The sequence below is a fragment of the Schistocerca nitens genome, chromosome 4 (assembly GCF_023898315.1).
Source record: "Schistocerca nitens isolate TAMUIC-IGC-003100 chromosome 4, iqSchNite1.1, whole genome shotgun sequence".
NCBI classification, from domain to species: Eukaryota; Metazoa; Arthropoda; class Insecta; order Orthoptera; family Acrididae; genus Schistocerca; species Schistocerca nitens.
In genome coordinates this window covers 295,726,305-295,747,059 of record NC_064617.1, presented here as the reverse complement: position 1 = coordinate 295,747,059, position 20,755 = coordinate 295,726,305, and the positions used below count along the sequence as shown (strand labels likewise).

The 20,755-nt window shown below is 42.1% G+C and overlaps 1 protein-coding gene across 2 annotated transcripts in view; it reads left to right on the top strand.

The window, feature by feature from the left end:
* Positions 1-20,755, top strand: part of LOC126251393 (dnaJ homolog subfamily B member 6-like) — a 334,943-nt gene that overhangs the window by 220,646 nt on the left and 93,542 nt on the right. The window contains exon 1 of one of the 2 annotated variants that reach the window (XM_049951790.1): positions 893-1,072. The exons of the other annotated variant lie outside the window; for it this stretch is intronic. The gene's annotated coding sequence lies outside the window, so the exon portion shown is untranslated. Of the gene's footprint in view, positions 1-892; positions 1,073-20,755 lie in introns of those variants that run through there. 2 annotated transcript variants of the gene reach the window in all.

Here is a 20,755-nt window from a genome sequence, read left to right as displayed (position 1 = left end):
AAAATTGGCATGTACACGGGTCGTCGGCTGCGGAGGCCCGTCGTAGGAGTTGTTTGGTACACTGTGGAGTTGTTTGGTGCACTGTGTGTTCACACACACTTGTAATCTGCCCATAATTAAAGTCTGATGTTAGTTCCGCCAGAGCTTGCCGCCTATCCTGTTTCACCAATCTGCCCAGCCTACGACGTCCGATATCTGTATTGAGGGGTGGCCGCCCAACCCCACGAAGTCCGGACGTGATTTCACCTTGATTTTGCCAGGTATAGAAGACACCACAATACTCCTCGTGTACACCTGACATGTCGTGCAGTTTCCGAAATGTTCGTCAGGAGCCTCCGGGCCGTCACAGTGTACCCCTTGGTGGAAACCAAATAGATGGCGCACCATCCCCATTGTACACACGGCAGCACACTGATACTACGTGCACCGTGCGCGTGTCTGACAAGCAGTCATTCCTCGCTAGACGAAGCTCTCGCCTGGACGGGTTTATAGTGATAGTAGGTCCTCAGGTTTAGGAATTCTGCCAGGGGCGCAGGATCACCTGGGTACAGCTCTGCTCAAGGTTTGCCACGTCACAGCGATGGGACAGAAATGAGCGTTACACAATACACAGTTTGGTGCCTTTCAGCAAGGAATATACTGATCGGTTTGCCAATGCACTGTACCGTGACAGAATTTTAGGGATCGTGCGCAGCTGTCCCCCATATTCGGTGGACCGTTTCGCACAAAAGGGACGATGCGGCAGGCCGTCGCAGCGCCTGATGAGAGGGGCGCGCTCGCGCATTGAGGACGGCCCCGCAGGCAGGATACAATAAACGAGCCGGCTCCCTGGCCCAGAGGGGAAGGGAAGGCAAGAGCCGCTCCAGCCGGTCAGTCGCGCCAAGACCTCCACGGCAGCGGGTCGGGACGCAGGAGGCAGGCGCAGCTGGGAGGGCTCCGCTATTGGTTTCGGTTCTCACGCTCCACACAAAGCGCCATCGATTCGTTTTCCTCCCTCGTCCGGCCACATGGGGTGACGCACTGGATGCCGTGTAGTGCCAGGGCAGTGCAGCTGAGCTTTCGTCGTTCTTAGGTGAGTGTTACGAATCCGCGGTTCTGCCATTCTTGTCGTTTTCTTGCACTGATGCGTTACCAAGGAGCCTATGCATCTACGATGAATTGACAAGCCGTTGACCACTGCTGCGCGAGTGATAGCCGACCAGTAGCTGGTTTTGTGCAGAGGTCAACCAGTAATCGTCGATTTTTGCACCACGATCTCGTAGTAGATAACGGAAGAAAATATAAGGGTCGTGCGTAAGTTCGTAGCGTTTCTATTTTGCATGTTGGTATTCCTGTTGCTATGGGTTTATTTATCTATTGTCAGTTATTTTGTTTGTATTTGAAAGATAGTGTAGCTGTGGACGCTAGTAATGGAACGCCAAGTGGAGAAATCGGAACATTTCCGACATATTCTTGTGTTTTAGTTGAGTAGAGGCGTGATAGCAGCGGGGTCAGCCAGAGATATCTGCGCCGTGTGTGGGGATAATGCCATTGGACAAAGGACGGCAAGGAAATGGTTTCCTCGCTTTAAGGAGGATAGTTTTGACGTTAATGACACCCCACGTTCAGGAAGACCTTCAAAGTTCGATGAAGATATTTTAACTTATTAATCCACAGTTATTCCCGTCAAGGTTCTCGGGAGCTAGTAAACCTGATGACGTTTCATCATTCGACCAACGTGCGACATTTGCATGCAATGGGGAAGGCTCGTAAACGGCGTTTATGGGTACCGCGTGCTCTGAGGCAAAATTAAAGACTCAGCGCTTGGCCATATGTGCATCTATGCTTGTTCGGAACGACGCTGGCCTTTTCTATCCTGTATCGTTGCTGGTGACAAGCAGTGCTGTCTTTATGCTTAAGGAAAACAAAGGAATGATTGAAACAGAACAGCAACTCCCCGTACAAAGACCTGCGCGCATTCACAAAAGATAATGTGCATCTGGAGGAATAGCCACGGTGTGGTGTACTACGAATTGCTTACCCGAGGTGTAACAGTCACTGCTGACATTCATTGTCAACAGCTGAGACGTCTTGCAGACACAATCCAGGAGCAACGACCAGGACGACTGCGTGAAGTGATACCATTCCACTATAACGACCGCCCGCATTTAACTAGACTGACAAGAAACGCTATAGAGGAGTTGGGTTGGGAAGTCATCCCACACCCACCTTATTCATCTGATACTGCGCCCTCAGTTTTTCACCTTTTACGATCTCTGTGGAACAACCCTCAAAGACTACTGTAAATACTGAAGGAGAGTGTTACCGATAACTACAATCAGTGTTGTCATGTTGAAGTTGTAGCTGTGAGTTCGAAGACAGACCAGGCGCTGATCTTAACGGCAGTTTATTTCGGGTAACTGTCATGATCTCAGCATAACTACAGAAAAATACATCGAAATTTGTTGCTCGATTGAGGATTCTTCGCAGGGATGACGCAGCATGTTGTCTTTGGTTGACAATCACTGAAAGGTGTAGAAGTGATTTTCAGGAGTGCTCCACAGAAGTGTGCTGGCACCCTTGCTGTTCATGTTGTATGTTAACGACCAGGCAGATAATGTTAATGGTAACCTCATACTTTTTGTAAATGATGCCATTTTCTATAATGAACCTCTGTCTTTGCAAAAAGCCAGACAGACACAGTGTCAGATCTTAGTAAGTTTTCAGAGTGGTGTAAAGCACAACTTGCTTTGAATGTTCATTAAAGTAAAATTGTACATTTCACATTATGGAGAAAAGTAGTATCCTATGTCTGCATTATCCGCGGGACACAACTGAAATTACTCAACTCATACACTTCGGCCCCTTAGCCGAGTGGTCACATCGCCGATTTTCTGCGCTCGGGGACTGAGTGTTGTGTTGCCCTCATCATTTCATCATCGACGCGCAGTTTGCCACCATGTGGAAAAGGGTTGCGACTCGGCGGGCGGACATCTCCCGGTGGGGACTCCATACCATCAATGCCATGCGATCATTTCATTTAATTTTTCACTCATCCTGTAAAAGTTCCTGGGTGTCATTGTTTGTAGGGGAAATGAAGTGGAATAACCGTATAGGCTCACGCGTTGGTGAAGGTGGTGACGGACATATTATTAAAGTGTGCGGCAATCTAACAAAGTAGAACTACCTCGAGTTATCGACAATATACAGTGGAAGTGAGCACCAATGATCACAGCCTTCTTTCGTCCAAGGAGAGCGTCACTGAATTGATGACGTTTGAAGAGATGTCCTGCGAAAGCGTTCTTAGTGCTTCAAAAAGAGTGAGGAGAGTAGTAATATACAACGTCTTATGCATCGCTCCCATAGGAATTGATCATATCAAGCTCCAAGGCGTTAATCCCTGAGAAGACGCGCCTTGCAAAGTTACACGGTTTGGCGCGAAGGAGCAAAATCCACACACTATTTAAATCGTATTTTTTAGAAAAAGGAAATATAATACTATAATCAAAAATCATACGAAATGAAAGGCTCTTATGTATGTAATCACAGTATTTATTAAGGTATAAGTAACAAAAAAAATGCAGTCTTAGGCGTAAATAAAGTCTTCTGAACTTTGGTTATTTACTTATGGCGCATATAACGTGTATAATATATAAACAATAAAAATGCTTATATTTCAATTAATCAGTCTTCCATAGTATCCGGAGAAATGTCTTTCATAACATCCCTTGCACATGAATGTCACATGCTCAGTGCATTGTGACACAAATTACATGCTTTTTTAGAGCGTCTATTCTTTCTTCTTGGACAAAGCGCACAAAAGCCACTGGGTCCTGTCTCTGTTTCCACATTAGGAAGAGGTACCAACCGCTTCATTCGGAACTTGAGATCCGATGAAATGTTCTGCAGTGTTATTCTTCGTAAAATATGTGGTTTCACCATCTCTAGAGTCACATCTTTCAGGAAGTACACGTCTTGCAGTTACATTTTGTGTGGTTTCTTTGTATATAATTTGCGCGTTGATCGCAGTTACATTCAAAATAGTGAACAGTCCCATTGGCCACCTTGAAGAAATTCGTGCAACAGAGTAATCCTCTTTCTTTTGGTCAACAACGTCCACACCTCCTTTAGTATTGTTATAAAATTTAACAGTTTCTGGTTTAGCTTCAATACCTGTCTCTCGATCGATATTATCGTCGTTGTGTAGTGAGGATAACATAAGTGCAATTTTCTTCGTCGTGGGTTTTTTATTTTTTTTGTACGTAAGATACGATGACATTGTTTTCACCGAAACCAAGAACAGAACTTGGCATCGGCCTGTTCTTTGTTGACGAAAATAATGGATTTCTTTTTTATTTGTGCGTAATGTGCTGACAGCTGTTGTTATGTAGACATTTTTCATTTCTTTGACTGTCGAATGGACGTGAAATAATTGTCCAGTGTTATGTTTCTACCACTGTTCAGTGCAGGAGCCGCGTTGCTCAAATTGAAGTTCCTGGTGGCTGTTTTCCGGCATTTATTTCCAAATTACACGTATAAAAGATTTTCGCATCTACGAGGGCGTAGATGTTTACGCCGTACTTCGCGGGTTTATTTGAAATATACACCCGAAACTTACAGCGGCCCCTGGATGACGCCAATATTTCATCAATAGTACAGTACTCTCCGGGTGTATAAATGTTACAGTGTCTAACAAAGACCGCAAATATTTCTCGGGTAGGCGCTAGGTTACAAAACGTAACACTGGTAACAAAAATAAGAAGCGCTTTATGGCCATTGTTGCTGGTCAAAAAATCAGGCTGTACCATCATCAGTCCACATTTCTTTCACATTCAAATGATTTGTTTTCTTCAAAACAGCCTTGTACAACAATCCCCCCCCCCCCCTCTCTCTCTCTCTCTCTCTCTCTCTCTCTCTGTGTGTGTGTGTGTGTGTGTGTGTGTGTGTGTGTGTGTGTGTGTGTGTGTGTGTAACTATTTTTTATTAATCATTTCATCATCCAAAAACATAGAAACACATTGTAAGACAGTTTGTGCATTCTTACCTGCTCGTTTGACCCCTGGCAAATGAATTACGATAATCCAAGTCCTAGGACGTATATTACGTATGGGTTTATGTATAAGCCATTTTGTAGACCCATCTTTTCCAGTATGAAATGTTATCCTACCTCTTTGTTTGCGAGGCTCTTCATGCGCATCTTAAGCCGAAGATTGTCCCGTATCTGTCTTATGGGGATTATCAATATCGGAGCAGTTGCTTTCAGGGTTGTATACAGGATTGTCGTCTTTAGGCCTGATCCAATATACGTTCTTCGTCCAAATCAGGGTCTTCCACCCATGCAAGTATGTATTTGTTTTGTTTGTCGGTCAGCCATACTGATTATTGTAAGCTGTATATAATAAAGAACATAATCACTAAAACTAAAATTATATTCGGCTTCTTATAACGTAATAAAGCAAGAAATAAACATTTAACCCTAGGATGCATATACAGGGCCTCCGAGGCCCTTGTATGTCTTCATTTTTTTTTAAATTATGTAATTTTTTGTTTGATTTCAAACTGCTTTCCAGTACTCTTTCACTAACACTGTGACATTCCTCCTATCAAGTCTGAACGAGATACCTTTTTAAGTTTTTTGTATAATTCAATATGTGTACCCATACACCGTGAATGCATAAGCAGGGCTTCAGAAGCCCTCGGACATTTATTAATGTTCTTTAGCCTATATTGTCTTCAACATTTGTTTGGGTGCAGTTATTAATTCAACAATAACTGTAGTGGTATTTCCCCCAACAGGAGTGCCAACAGCAGCAGTAGCTGTAGTAGTAATAGTATAACTAAAAAATAATACACACTTTCATATATTGGCGATATCGGTGTATTATTGATCGTTTTGCTATCAGATGTTTTATTATTGCATAGTATTGTTATTCTGTACTGCTCGTGTCAGTCTCATTGTTGCTGTAGTTTGTTGCTGCAAGGCCCATATTACTACGAGTATGACTCGTTTAGTGTTGCACAAGCTGCTGTTAGAGAGACACGCCTTTTGCTATGGCTTTTACACGCAAAGCAAGAGAATCAGTACGTGCAAATGCAGCTAATTTTGAAAGTGTTGTGGCTCAGTGGGTTGAAGATGATGATTCTTGCGAGGAAGGAAATATTTTTGAAGATGCAAGTAGTGAAGAATCAGCCAATGAAGCTGCAGATGTGAATATTGAGGCAGATGACAGTCCTTCCGATAATATTAATTCATCAGAGTCTGAAAATGAAGAACCACCCAAAAAGGTATAGAAGACCACACTTACATTAGTCGGAATGGAACGATTTGGAAATTAGATCCTCCTGCAACATTTCGTACGCCTGTCCACAATATCGTAAAGAAGGCACCTGGTTCAGCCCGTGGCTTGGAAACCTGTAGACCTAAGGATGCCTGGGACTATTTCATCTCCAAGGAAATACTAGAGGAAATCATCAACTGCAAAAATATTGAAGGCAGAAGAGTGGCTGCCTTACGTGGTAAAACGTGGAAAAACGTTTCGCTTGCTGAAATGCAGGGTTTTCTTGGTCTTTTACTGCTTTCTGGTGTAGAGAAGAGTTGGGATGTCTCTATTAGAGAATTATTCATGGATGAAAAGGCAAATCCTACATATAAGGCCACCATGTCAGTAAATAGATTCGAGGATATAAGGAGAATGATTAGATTTGATGACAGGCGTACTTGTAAAGCTCGATCTGCAGATGACAAACTTGCAGCTGTTCGCTATGTATGTGAACTATTTCTTGACATGTGTAGAAATAGAATTATTCCCAATGATTCGCTCACAGTTGACGAACAGCTAGTCCCATTCCGTGGAAGATGCAGCTTCACCCAGTATATGCCCTCTAAACCAGCCAAGTATGGCATAAAAATATTTTGGTTATGTGATGCTACATCTGCATATGCTTTAGACAGAATTGTTTACACGGGAAGGAAGCCCCATGAACCTATTCAGAAAAATATTGGATTGGATGTGGTGAAAGATCTTGTTAAAAGCATTGAAGGATCATCAAAAAATATTACTGTTGACAACTTCTTTACTAGTATGCAGCTGGCAGAAGAGATGCTTCAGAAGCAAATTACAGTGGTGGGAACAAACAAACAAACAAAATAAACCAGAAATTCCTAATGAGATGAAACCATCTGCCTCAAGAGCGATTCATTCCTCTTTGTTTGCATTTAGAGGTGACATTACAATGGTGAGTTATGTTCCCAAAAAGAAAAAGTCTTTAGTTCTCATTAGCACAATGCATCACGACAGAAACATTGATGAAACTCATGGAAAAGAGAAACCAGATATAATAAAGTTCTATCACACTACGAAGGGTTGAGTAGATCAAATGGACCAGAAAATTCGTTATTACACTTGCAAGAGACAAACAAGATGATGGCCATTTGCATTATGGATGAATATGATGGACGTCGCAGCAATGAACAGTGAAATTTTATTTTCCGCGCAACATCTGACATACCATAGTGGAAGAAGTGATAAAAGGCGTTTGTGCGTAAGAGATTTAGCAGAGGAAATTGTAAGACCACTAATGGAACTTCGTATTCAGATTCCTAATCTTCCAAAGAAATCGTTGATGCCATGCAAAGATTTGGTGTTCAAAAAGATGTCATATTGCCGAACCAACTATCTGTTTTAGGAAAAAGAAGAAGATGCAGTTACTGTCCATATAATAAACACAGGAAAAGTGCTTTGATATACATTAAGTGTAAAGGAACATAGTGGCGTTCTGTGTGCTTCTTGTTTGTCACATGTTGAAAACTAAGAAAAATGCAATTTTATGTGAACAATGAATAATAACTTTTTGTCAAAATATTGCCTATATACATAATATTGTGAATATAGAGGATGTTTTAATTGAAGAAATCGGTTGTAATAAATGTTAAAAATGTAAACTGCAACTTATAGGTGAATTAATAAAATTATTTGTGTATGTTGTATGTAAATGGATGTAACTAATAAAAAATCACTCTTACAGGTTTTTTTAAATTAATAAAATGTTAATCAGGCCCACCAGATCCTATTACTGTATCTTAGGAATCTTTCAATATGACAATAAATTTGACAGAAATAAATTGAACTCCAAAGGATGATTATATGAAAAGAGGAAAATTTTAAATTAGGGCAGGGTCTTGGAGGTCCTGCATATGCATTTATGTGTGTTTTCGGCACCATGCATCGTGTTCATAACACACATAAGTATCGAAATGAATTTTTGTGTCAGAGAAACGCTAATATCGCGCCTTCTCACGGGTTAAGGCAATCACTCTTTCCGTTCTCGCATACGGGAATGGAAAGGAAAGAAACCCTAATGCCTTGTGTATTGATAAGTACACTCTGCCATGCACTCCACAATGGTTTGCAAAGTGTCAATGTAAATGTAGAACCTGATTTCTGTAACAGTGCCGAAGTTTCTGTGCACGATTTTTATACCTCCCAACTATCTTCCATTACCAAATTAACTGGTTGTAGATGCATCATGATGTGTTCCATCAAACCTTGTAGTCAGATTGTGCCAGAAAGCTCTTTTCTCTCCAGTTGGTTTAATTACATGTTCATTAGTTAGTACTAGCGACCCGCCCCGGTTCCGCACGGATAACACTTCAGTAACTACGGGCGGACGACTTCTCTGGCGTAGCGGTAATGAAATAAAAGTATTCACAAATCTTTCCCGTGATTCGGCCTATCATTCACTCAAAACCGTATTAAAATACGTACACCAGTTCTTGAGATTAGCCTTCAGATACAGATATAACGCGGCTGGTGATATTAAATTACAGTACCAATCTAACCTAATCAGCCCCCTTAGAACTAGATGGGTCGGTCAGTCAGTTCAAAGGAATTAAAGGAAATGCCGCGTTCAGCAGGATGTGAATAGTATAGCCGTGGATACATTAGCGTTTTAATGATACTATTTCGGCACTCAAGGAAAAAGTAGTACAGTATCATGTCCAAGAAGATTAATTTCGGTTACTGGTCTGCTTTTATTAAAAGTATTCAAGGAATCACCAGTTTGTTCAGCATTTTTGTTTGAGTCTCTTCTTGCGATGCGCCTTTCTGCTTGCATTGTTGAAGCCGTGATTTTTTGCGCTCACTATACAAAGTCCTGAAATTTGCCAACAACACGCCATTCACGTAATAAGCAATGATTCTGCACTAAAACTGCAGATAACGCTCCGGTGGCAGCTGACGTTAGCAGCGACACAGCAGTAGCATGGTCGGATTTAAGTTTTGCACCGTCGTCATCTTAGCTTTGGTGTGTTTACTATCGATACTGTAAATTGCGTAATATTGGTATACCAAACGAAACTTCAGGCACTTGTCAAATTTGAATTCAGTCTCTAATGGCCTTGTCGCTAATGAGACATGAAACCTTATTTGACCTTCATCCTTCCTTTCATAATTAGCTACTGTGATTGAAGACGGCAATCTAAAGTTGAAAAACTGCGTCGAGAGAGGATGCTGGTTTCAGAATGTAATTTAAGGGATAGACCAGACCGACGCTCGAGTTTTGGACTGATATTCATGATTTGTCTTCAATAAAATAACAAACAAATTGCAAAAATGAGTTCATATTTTTTAAGTAAAAAAGTTTCACCCAGAAGACACTACATGACATCGACGAAAGGCCTTCGCGGAGTGCGAGGGCGGTTCATCACAGAACAAAATTTCAAGAGCTGGTTTTATGATATTGTCCATCATAGTACGTAGGGATATTAAAAAAAATCAACAAAATCCCAGCACTCGGAAGTAAAAGTCAAGAGTCGAAAAGCTATAATGTAATTGCTTGTATATTTCCTGAGTTATAGCCCTAGCCAACTCGAAAAATGTTTCTGAAAAAAAAAAAAACCTTTAATTAACAATGCCAGCGTACAAATGGGCATTTCTCGCCCACATTGAATCACTCTCATTTTGACGAAATTATATCCATTACCTGGCGCTTCTTGACAGCATTGTTGCAGATATCTCGAAGGCACAACAGCGAACAGCAAGGAGGCAGCGGGTGAGCTAGTTTCCTATTTCTAAATAAATATTCAAACTATGGTCTGCCACATGGTGCAATGGTAATGCGTAATGATAAACCTTTAAAGTGTAATTATTCCTATGAAACGATAAGACAACGATTTTAGAACGAAGTGGGTGTTAAAAAAGACAGAGTAGTACTTCGCCTGATCTTCACACACGACATTGGTCTCAACAATACTATGCGTAACAAAGTGAGCAATGTTTTGAAAAGGGTACAATGTTAACATAAAATTTCTATAAAAAGCCAAACAGCTTAATCAGTTGATACCATAATGCATGACTCAGGGAAGTGGGGTGATCTTTCTCTCAGCTGTGAGCAATTTAACTAGTTGATAATAGTCGTTCCAACAAATTAGCTGCGCCGTGTTGTAGGCGGTACCTCAAACTACTTTTCTTCAAAAATAACAACTTTATTAAAAATTATCTTCGCTTTCCAATGTATACGTCATATTCATTCTTGCTGTCCTTTAAAATAAATCTTTCTTCATCTAACAGGTACAATCAGAAGTCAACATAGGACTACTGAATACGTTCATCACCTACCACACTTCACTAAGAATGTATTAGACTGTACCGAGGCGGAGACTGTGCCAGAAGACCCAAGGTGTAAAATAACACCCTCTCTCTCTCTCTCTCTCTCTCTCTCTCTCTCTCTCTCTCTCTCTCCACTCCAGCCCCCCACGTGCATATCAGCAACATACAAAAATCAAAATGACATGTCCACCTTTCGTTTTACTTCGTGTAAAAACAAGCGGACGCGAGAAAACTACGCGCTTTTTCTGACTGTTCACCATAAGCAAACAAATTACGTTACGAAGAGAGATCTTATTGAGAAAAGCGTTTCAGTTGATAATAATACCTTCTGTGATACCTTTCGAAACTAACAGAACACCTGTTCCGTCGGTAACTATTTTCGTACTACCTTGTTTGCATTCGAGCGCTGTGATACGCCAGACCCCAAAGCAGTAAATCACTGTTTTAACATTTACGGCACACTTTATGTGAATGAATCGTAAAAATGCTCTAAGGAATGTTTAAAGCCAATAAAGGATCAGGCTAAAAAATTTCTATTCTGACCTACCCTGCCCCCCTAAAAACCACCAAAGTACCCCAAGGAAGGCACGGCGCCGGCCACGATGGCCGAGCGGTTCTAGGCGCTTCAGTCCGGGACCGCGTGACTGCTACGGTCGCAGGCTTGAATCCTGCCTCGGGCATGGATGTGTGTGATGTCCTTGGGTTAGTTACGTTTAAGTAGTTCTAAGTTCTAGGGGACTGGTGACCTCTGATAAGTCCCATAGTGCTCAGAGCCATTTGAACGATTTTATTATTATTATTATTATTATTATTTTTTTTTTTTTTTTTTTTTTTTTTTTTTTTTTTTTTTTTTTTTTTTGAAGGCACGGCGTTACCTGAAAGGCGGCCAAGATTTGATAAAAATCCTCCCGTGGTACTGGTAAGGCAGAGAGAAAGCACAAAGCACATCGAGATTCTACAAAAACTCGTTTCGTGGCGTGGAAGAAATAGAAGCGAAAGCTATTTTAAAGATGTTATATGTACTTTTTATTGGAGAACAACACACACACACACACACACACACACACACACACACACACACACACACCAATCAGTGTGTGCAAGGACAGAGGTAGTCTCCATCGTAAACGACGAACTAGAATGCTTCTATATTATTCTACTTACAAACATTATTCTTTTTACAATTCTGATTTTAGTGAATGCCTCCATTTGTTCCTGCTGCGTTTTAATCATAGTTGATAAAATGTTAAAGAGTCTCTCTAAAATTAGGGTTGCCGTAAATGTTTGTACTAAAATCGGGGCAAAATCCACAGAAATCCAATCATAAGATTAGAGTGAGGAGGAACAGACGCCTGGAAAAATTAACGTGACTACTAAGCATAATACTTGTATAAAAATATTTGAAAAGACAGATGTTACTGACAGGCGTTTGCAAAGATTATTTTATGGACCAGTCATACTTCTCAGTTGATGTAACATTCTTTAGAAGATCGTTTTGTTTACGTCCATACTTATAAAACTCTGCCCAGCTCGTTTGAACTCTATACGTACACTGTAAGATGCGCTCAATTATTGATTCATCCAAAGGATTTCATTCCTTCGTCCATTGAGCTCCCATTAATAAGAAATCTCTCAACTTCGGCAGTTTCTGCTACGATTGAAAACATATTTTGGCATATCCTTATGAATTCAGACTTTTAACGCTGTTTTCTGTATTCCAGCCATTTGTTCTGGGCAGCTAATACTGACTTCCAATTATCCTGTGAAACTTTCGGAGCCAGAAAGTTCTTCAAATACACGTACTGATCAGACATTGCTGTCCACAAATATCTACTTCTTTTCCTTTTAAATAAACTAATGTCCATTCTGTGTCTTCCCATTCCGGTAATTTAGTCAAAGACAAACACTAAAAAATGTCAAAACCTTATTTATAGGTGATAAGACCATTTTGTAAGATAAGTAATGGCAATATCATAAAACTGTTTCAGGTCATTGAAATTTTTCGATCGTTAGTTCAGAGCAATGTTCTGCTGCATTTTTTAAAATTTCTGTAGTTTTCATACCCAAATAACAGCAGTTCGCTTTCGCTCGTAGTGAAATTATTGTATTCTCAATCACTTTCACTTCAATCACAGATATATTACTAGTTTCAATTTTCTTTATTTGCTATCCAAACAAATTCAACTGATGGTGAATACACTAAAGTAAGCGTCACTTAAAGGAGCAGAGAAAAATTCTACCAAGATCTTTGGTGGTTTTTCTTCAGACAAGATAAAATATTTCTGAGCTTCCCATAATTGTAAAATTATCTCGACTGCATGGATTAGAGACAGCCATGTAATTTCAGAGCGTGACGAAAGTTCGCTGTAGCAAGCATCTACAAATTCACAAAAGTCAGTACGTTTTGAGGTTCTGATTGTGTAGATGGAAAAGTAGTTAAAAAGTTTCATCACAGTTAACTCGACATTAACAGACAAAAGTCTACAACAGTTGTTAACAGTGTTACGCAAAATGTGTGCTGGGCAGCCCACTCTTTCCTTCCCAAGCTTCGTTCTTAATCAACTAAATATGTTGTTTTCACTTCTGTTACTCAACCCCCAGTGGAATATAAATATTTTGTTCTCTTACTCAAAAATCGGGTGAGCCTGTTTGCGACACCGGTACAAAAAATGAAAAATCGGGAGATTGCCGATTAATTGGACTTACGGCAACCCTACTTCAAAATAGGGCAATCACATGGCATGAATGAGGCCGTAGGGAGAGTCCTTAACAGCTCTGAAACCCATTACAGCATTTAAGGAACAGTACGAAACTGTAGTTTTCATGGTACGTAAAGATACTTCTTCGCATCACTTCCAGTGGGAGTCGACCAAGCCAAGTTTTAATCATCTTAAAGAAAACTGCTCCTATCGTGTTGACAGATGTGGGATCTTCAGTTCCTCACTCCCTTGAGGAAGTAATGTTTTGACGCCTTTAACATTGCTTTTCAGTCTGAAGCTGAACCATTTTTCTCGTATAATGAATCGACGCTTCAGCTTTCCGTGCTGAACAGCACAATATTTTGCAGTTTACGTTACGCCGTTGTACCAGTAATTTACTAGAAAATCCAATCCAATCCCGTCCCATCCCATTTCATGTCTCGTGATACGCATGTATTAAGAGCATATGGACATTGCAGATAAAGGAACGCATTACTCATACCCTCGTGCTGCTCTTTTATCTGTAGATAGCATATGCGTAACTAGCATTCGAGCACAGTGGTGGCCACGTTCTACAATCCATCTACTTGAAAACTCCAGGGTCAGAAAAAGCCACTAGTAGTGTAGAACGGTATTTCATCCTCTGCAGATCGATATTTTTTCAAGGTTAATGGCATTTTACTCTACGAACCCTCCATGTACGTAAGTGGCCTACTAATGTAAATATATAACTGTAATTTAGTTTGGAAAGGCCGGATAATTAGTTCACATAAAACCATCATTGCAGCCTTTGTATGTTCCCAGTAAAACTGTCTTGGTTTCTAGTAATTTGCGATCCTTTCTGCAGATTTCAGATACAAAGCACGCCTGTGTAAAAATTAGCGCATATACCTGTTGAAAACACTGATTGCTGTTGTAGGGAGTGTCAAACAACATAAAGCTTTTTTTCATCTCCAGCTGCTTACATGATCCACGACTCTGTACACTGCGTGACAATGCAAGCTCAAATTCTGCATGGAATGAGTGAATATAATAAATAGTCTGAATGCTCCCGAAGAGCCCCAAGCTGTTGTCTTGTTCTGGTGGAAATGTAAAGTAGGGGCAAAATAATAGTTTTGCTATATTCGCACAGTGGTGATTAACCAAATTTACCAAGCAGCCCATCACGGAAAGTTTGTTTGCATGTAAAGGAATCCAGTGTAAGTTTGTCGAGTATATGTGGAAAATTTTATATTGGCTGAACAGGACGTGTGCAGCACGCCCAGATTTCTTGAGCTTCTTGTTTCACGTCGCCCTTGTTACGATTACGCCCGCTTCCGTAGCCGAGTGGTCAGCGCTGCTGAAAACCATGCGGAGGACCCGGGTTGGATTCCTAGTACTGCCAGGTATTTTTTCCTTGGTGGGAGCGGCGGCGGGACGGGATGCACTCAGCGCCGTGACGTCAAGTGAGGAGCTATTTGACCGAGTAGTAGCGGCTTCACCTCACGGATACTGACAACGGCCGAGAGAACGGTGAGCTGACGCGCGGTCAATCGATAACGTTCGTACCGCCAGGTTCTGTTAAAGGACGGAGCTTACTACAATTCCAAACAAAGAACAAGTCGAACTAGGGCTTTGTATGAGTAGACGCTCTTCACTACGTCAAAAGTCTGTTGCCAAACTCTTCGCTTGTGTTATTGTTTCCACTTTATAACGCTTTGCAACCTGCCATCTGTGTTTTCATTAATGTCCAGATATCTGTGTTGTAAATTATATTTTGCATTGGGCCATCGTTCACTACAAACAATGAAAAATTTTATTAAGGTCCTTCTAAATTTCTTCAGAGCGCCGTAAGAGATGGAGCAAACATTGTCGCCAGCAAACTATCACTGTGTGAATTATTCTGATAAATCACTCGGTGGGCGGCCTCTTCGTATGTTTGCTTCAGACACAATAAATCAGTCAAGTGTCCTCGCTCTGGAATGGTAGAATGGCACACCAAGTCCGACTATACGCACTTCAGCAATGGACTCTATTCGTAGTAGTCTTTTATGTTCGAAACTGGGGCGGCTACACATTAACTCCGGAAGAGTTCCGTGACAAACCCCTTTGGCCGGAAAGTTTACGGCTGATGACACTCGATGGCCGACGCCGCATAATAGAGTTATAAATTCAGTTTAGATAGGCTTAATTGGCCGCTAAGGACAGTATTCAGCGTAGCCACTTCATTGAGGAGAACGCTACCTGCGGTCGCTGCCGGGTGTTTTGTTACCGTTTATTTACGATCGGTCACGGAGAGTGTGCGTGGATGGGAGCACAGGTGGGCGACGGCCCCGTGGTTTGCGCAAGGTGTGCGGTAAGTGGTGTAAATTTAACGGGCGGGGAGCCTCCGGCCGGCGCGCGGTAGCTCCCCGAATAGCTGCCGCTATTTCGGAGCCGCCGTCCGCCATTGAACCGAATGCCGCTCCGTCTGTTCGCTCGCACCGCCTCTCGATTCACGCTGCCACAACGTGGTCGCCCACGCGTTGTGTAAACTGCATTTAATTCGCACGATCGGTGGGACTTTTTTTCCGGTAGCCTTCCGTCTTGATTACCAGGCTCACGGTGCGTTAGCACCTGTGCGCCTTGCACCTAGTCGCCGTGCGCCTGTGTTTGCGCCACACGTAAATCGAGGCAAACGTGTTGGTGTCTGTGTCTTTCTCAACATGTGCACATCAGTGATTCCATTCATATCTAGAGAGCAGCACGCACGCCACTCCAATGATCAGGCTGCAGTTGCAGGTTAAAAGCGCTTGTGTGGCTGGCCAGTCGGCAGTAGGTTTGCTTATCAGTGCCAGCCAGGTAAGCTGGCGATGTGCATCTGCAGGTGCGATGCGTATGAGGGAGGCTGCGCCATAAACTTGCCCTCTTAAGGCATGCGGAAGGCCACTCAACATCGTTTATGTGGCTTCCTCTGAGGAACAAACCACTTACTAGATTTCAGCATTTACAATGAACAGATCAAAAATATGCAATTACCTCGCGAAAAGTGAAATCATGCAAATCAAAAAGTGGTTTCTGGATGCGCGTTTCTGGTAGATATTTCAGTGTTCTTTTATTTATTTGTGAACCAAAGCGGCTCGTAGAGGAACCAGGACGGCTTCGGCACATCAAGGGACTCAGAATCAGCCTTCTGCCACATGTATTCATCAGAAGTACGGACGAAGGTTTTTCTTTTTGTTTAAGTTTCCGTTTGATCCTTCCAGATTGTTCTTATTTGTGAGGAACTGTTGAAAATTATTTAGTTTCATTCTGTATTTATAATCTGCTGAATTTACTAGTCAGAAAGAGGAGAAAATACATTAATACTGTCCAAATTCCATGTGTTCCTTGGTAGACCACTCTGCCAAAGTGCTAACGCGAAAGTCCGTTTGAATGCGTGCGAAAAATGGAAACTTCCAACAGTGACGTAGTAAAACAAAGCGCCAAACGGAGAATAAGCGCACTACTATTGCGCATCTCTTCCCATCTGGGACGGGGAGATTCCTGCGCCTGCGCGCGGTGTCCTGTCCTGTCCTCTCCTCTTCGTGCAACGGTCGCTTTCTCTTAGTGGGCACATATCGTAAACGCACCTAAACGCTCGCAGTAGTAGGTACAGCTTTTGTGTAACTTTTAACAGGCACATGATAGAAACATCGACATATAAACACGGAATTTCCCACGGCAAACTTAACGTCGAATAACTGATGTGTACGGTATTGACAGTGGGGACGATTGAACACTACAGATATCAAATTGCGAGCAGACGTTCATAATATTCCTGAGTTGCAGTTGTTAGGTCTAACTTGCCGGCTGACCTTCCGTTTTTTCCAGAATGGATTTTCTCTCTTCAGTGGAGTGTGCGCTGATTTGAGTTATTCTGGAAAATTAAAACTGTGTGCCGGCCCGGCACTCGAAACCAAAACGTTTCCCTTTGGCGGTCAGGTGCTCTATCCACGGAACTATTCGGGCAAGACTCATTGACCCACCGTCACAGCTTTACTTCCACCAGTACCTGTCGCCTACCTTTTCAACTTCTCAGTAGTTCTCCAGTATACGTTTCGGAACTGGCACTCCTGGAGTGCCGGGTCACTCAGGCGATAGAGCAAAATGGAGAAAGGTAAAGGTTCCGATCTGGCAAGCAATTTTAATTTACCAGCAAGTTTCACTTCAGTTTCTTCACTTTAATGTTGTTTTGGCAGTGGGCTTACTGGAACCGAAATCTGAGCCGAAGGCTACCCGATTGTTCTGGCGCGGTCGGAAGTGGACGTGGTTTCAGTGGCATCATCAGGAGGATTAGACTTCCTGCGCACCTCCCCCCCCCCTCCCCCCCCTTCACTGATGTGGTCATCATTTGATTTAAACCCCATCGCTGCGTAGTACATCGATTGAAGTATACACGACGTTATAAAATAGTAAAATATACACATTTCAGTAATTGTGTTTTATGATACTGTTGAGTACACGATTCAACACACAGTTGCTAGCAACGATATTGCGGTTTGCAATTATAAATAAATTAACCCCTGGCTGCAATAGATGTGCAAGGTGCGTGTGTAGATGGGACTGGCAGTCCCGAAATCGATTGTGGAATAAAAATTAAGAACAACGTTGCAGCCAGAGGATAATGTATTTATAATTGAAAAACATCACGCAGCTGCATTCCCATGATAGGAAATTATTGAAATATCGCGATTTGTTTCTCATGTTTACATTGCGATGAACGCAAAGTCGGCGCAAACAAAACAAGAAACACAAAACATATTTTACACTTCCGTTGCTTTGGCTTACTCAGCATAGCGAGAGTATCCCAGTCTAGTAGCGTAAACAAGAATCATCTCCATAATAGAAGAAGATGGGTCTTTTGGGGTTGTTACTCAATATAATCCAGGCCAAATCTCTCAGTCATTTCCTGTCATACATTCCCACTACTTCCCAGACCTGCGGCCTGCAGACCTTGCCCCCATTTTTCTTCTCCATCTTCCTCTTCTTTTTCCTCCTCTTCTTTTTCCTCCTCCTTCTAACTCGCCAACCTTCTTTCCGTTGTCTTTTGCCTTACCTAATATTTTTACCTTGTCACAAAAATGAGACCCGACGGCAGTTGCATTCATTTGTTGTGGACTGGGACAGCTGTGCAGACAGCAACTTCCCTCGACCTAACCGGGCTATACAGTCGGCAATGTTGTAACTGCTATGTGACTTTCTGATTTTCCCAGGTTCAAACTTGGAACCTTCACCTTGGCGCCTCAGGTTCAAAAAAATCGAACGCTCAGTTTGTCAGAAGGACGGAGCTTTCTAACTAGGAGACGAAGTTCTATTGAATCCGTTAACTCCGTATACAGTGTGTGGGCCAGTGCATTATTTGTGACACGTCAGTCCAAAACGCTGGTCGCGCTATCGTGAAGCACCTGTAAAACAGGTAAGTGCGTCAGTGCTTCACTGCGACTGTCTCGTATTTCCTTCACAGTGTACGTAACTTCGATAAACTCCGCCCGTATCACAATATGGAAAATATTTAACTTGCTCATGACTCTGCGAATGGGCGATGTGATTGTGCCGAAATTCTTGGGTCAGTATTTTCTTCTCCTGATACAGCCAATGTCGCTAATGCGACCTTACGCTGCGGCATTCGATTTCGAGATATCCCGTTGGAATTCTTGGAGACATTTTCGTTGCTAGCATTTTGTTGACTAGGGAAGAAAAGCGGTGACACGAAGTTCTCTGTTTCCAGACTTTGTTCCATTATTCTGAATTAAGCACTAAACTTTTCCATAGTGCGACACGGAGAGGAACGGCACGTGAAATTGTGGACAGTGAGCGAACAGGAATGTTAGTTAAGCTCACTGGGCTCCTTATTGCGCTGTTCGAGAGTTGGGTTTTCCATTCATTTCACCCGTAAAAACAGTACATAGGTAGCGATCCAAACGTCCACTCGATATAGGATGATGATGATGATGATGATGATGATGATGATGATGATGATGATGATGATGATGATGATGATGTCCCATACCGAGGAGCGTAGGGGACGATGCGAGAGACCCGCACCGCCGTACTAGGCAAGGTCCTAGAGGTGGTGGTTCGCCATTGCCTTCCTCCGACCATAATGATGATGATGATGATGATGATGAAGACAACACAATAACACCCAGTCATCTCGAGGCAGGAAAATTCCCTGACCCCGCCGGGAATTGAACCCGAAACCCCGTGCGCGGGAAGCGAGAACGCTACCACAAGACCACGAGCTGCGGACCGGTACACTTAAAACTCTAAAATACGTTGGAGAGGGGCAACGACAGACCACCTCCATTAAAACCCTCCATGAGGAGGGCATTAATGTATTCCTGAATTGCTCCCAACACACTCTTTGAGAATTTAGTCACCGTTCGAAACGCAAGCTTCACACAAAAATGTTGTTCTTGTAGACATGGGAGTGTGACTTTGTATACTTTCGACGTCCACACAACCTGTAATAAAAGTTTAGTGATTTACTGTATGGAATGAGGCGCAGGTTGATGATTGTAAACTACTATCAGGAGAACCAAAGTTAAAATCTCTGACGGACTGTCGTGATTGTTTTCAAAGTTATTTTCAATTACGCATGTTGAATACGAACCTCAGCAAAGGTACGTCTGTTTCCTTTCACAATGCTTTGTAAACAGACAGTGGCATTCAGATGTAGATGTTACGTTAGTCACAAATGGAATGAATTTACAAAAAAGTCGTGGTCTTCCTTTGAGGGGAGCGAGAGATCCAGAAAATGGCAGATCAGATATTTGTTGACGCAGATGTGTTAGTGTGCTCTAACTGGAGTTAGAAGTTGAGATGTATGTGATAGTCGAATTAGGATGAAACCAGTGGTGGCACACGATAAGTTGTTAAAAAAGAAAATTTACAGCTAGGCACATACATACAGCTAATCTGGTTCTGGGAATAACGGATCGTTCTTCTAGGTCTGGAACTGATCCAAAAAATAAAAGTGTGGGAACTCAGCTATTTCCCACACCTAAGTTGACGTCACTTCACATAAAAAAGATTTAAGTACTTCGCATAAAATAGTGCTGTTCTTGTACATTCATTCAACTCTTGAGGCACAGTAAGCAACCTGGCGTTGAGGCAGAACGAATATTTCTTTCGAAAGTAATTTTTCTCTCTGGAAAGCTTCGTTGTGATTAAGTGACTTTACGTTAAGGTAGTCCTAGAATCGCTTTTTATCAGATGTAATGCGGTAATCCTCGACTTATTTAATAAGCAACATCTTCAAAGTGCCCTATCCCGTAACGATGGAAGGGCTCTAGCAAAGAAACAGAAATCTCTTTTCGTTCATGGTCGCTACAATCACTAGTAGGGTAAAGGGGAAAAATAGTTATTCCTGAGGTTTCGTTTGTTTCATCCACTAATCTGTGTTAAAATAATTACCAAGGTCAACGCTGACTAGAGATGGGGGATCCGCTCTTGAACTAATTCATAGAG